General features: G+C 30.4%; 1 long non-coding RNA gene across 1 annotated transcript in view; it reads left to right on the top strand.

The window, feature by feature from the left end:
* LOC110266125 overlaps positions 1-1,057 on the top strand; it is an 11,952-nt gene extending 10,895 nt beyond the window's left edge. The window contains exon 2 of the long non-coding RNA XR_002353099.1: positions 210-1,057. This is a non-coding gene — a long non-coding RNA (uncharacterized LOC110266125). The remainder of the gene's footprint in view (positions 1-209) is intronic.

A 1,712-nucleotide genomic window follows, 5' to 3' on the forward strand; every position in this document is an offset into this window, starting at 1 on the left:
ATCAAATTTTTTTATGAACACTAAATACATATTTCTATATAATAATTAATTGGTGGCTAACTTTTGTGTTAATGTAAGCATGGTCGAAGTATTTTACTTACTTCAAACAAATAAAAATACAAAGAACAACATTAAATATTGATTGGTTTGCAATGTTTGAGTATGTTTTGTCTCTTAATTAATAACACTTGCTGCTCTTCTTGAATCAGTGATTGGTGTCTTGCTTGACCTTTCCAAATTCAAGCCATTCAACTCACAATTATAGGACTCAAATTAAAGCTCTCTCTATATATATATGCCTTTGGTTTTTGTATTACTTGTTTAATTATTCATTCACTCATTGAGTGATTTTGTTATTATCACACAGTGTATGTATGTAAAGGAGGATTTGTTATTACATACTCAAGGAGGATGTTTCCGGCTGCTATAAAGGCCATAAAGTCTCCTAGCTTTACTCTTAAAACTGATGGAACACCATTTTGGCCTGAACCTCCTAACACATAGTTTAAGGTTGCAACAAAGTTTAATTTTCTGGGAAGTTGTGTCATTGGGGGAGTTAAAACATAAAACATAAAACCTTGGTTTCTCATCATAATTTCTCTTAACTTCTTCAAATTTTACCTCTATCTTCTTTAATTCTTATACATTCATATTTATCTTACAAAGTGCATGTACAAACAATAAATAAATAAAGCCTTATTTATTTTTGTGTTGGTCTTATTTTTCATAATAATTAAGAAACATGGTTGAGAAGGTTGCCGCCACCGCCACTACCACCACCAAGAACCACCACCAATCATTTGATCTCTCCATTGACATGCATCAGCAATGAGGCTCAATAATAATGTTATTACTTACCGGATCTTTTGATCGTCGTCAAACAACTTGGAGCCTTTTTGTTGATGCATGTCAATGGAGAGATCAAATGATTGGTAGTGGTTCTTGGTGGTAGTGGCGGCAGTGGCGGCAACCTTCTCAACCATGTTTCTTAATTATTATGAAAAATAAAACCAACACAAAAATAAATAAGGCTTTATTTATTTATTGTTTGTACATGCACTTTGTAAAATGAATATGAATGTATAAGAATTAAAGAAGATAGAGGTAAAATTTGAAGAAGTTAAGAGAAATTATGATGAGAAACCAAGGTTTTATGTTTTATGTTTTAACTCCCCCAATGACACAACTTCCCAGAAAATTAAACCTTGTTGCAACCTTAAACTATGTGTTAGGAGGTTCAGGCCAAAATAGTGTGCACTCTTTTTTGTGAACAATATAAAATTTGTTGGTTGTGTCCATGTAATAAAAATTGATATTTTAAGTTTGGGTTGTACTTTTTTATTGGTTTTATTGCTGATGCAATACATCAATTATTAGGATGTGGATACTGGATCATTATGCTATAGGCAAAGTTAAGTATGTAGTCGTTTATGTTTGATTATTTGTAGTTCACATGTTTGTGAAATTCAATAAAATGCAGTATAACCTCATTATTCTATATTCTCATTGTTTAAGGTTAAATAATTTGTAATTTATTATGGGGTTGATTTATAATCTTAGAATAGAGTAGCTATAATAGTATGAAGAAAAAAAGTAGACAAAATTCTTAGAAAATATATAAATCTTCAAAAGTGTATTTTTTAATATATTTTCCTTTTTGTTAAGGTTTGTATGCATTACTTGAAGAACAAAAAAAGGGGACTCGAAAATGA

This window comes from Arachis ipaensis, chromosome B08 (assembly GCF_000816755.2).
Source record: "Arachis ipaensis cultivar K30076 chromosome B08, Araip1.1, whole genome shotgun sequence".
NCBI lineage: Eukaryota > Viridiplantae > Streptophyta > Magnoliopsida > Fabales > Fabaceae > Arachis > Arachis ipaensis.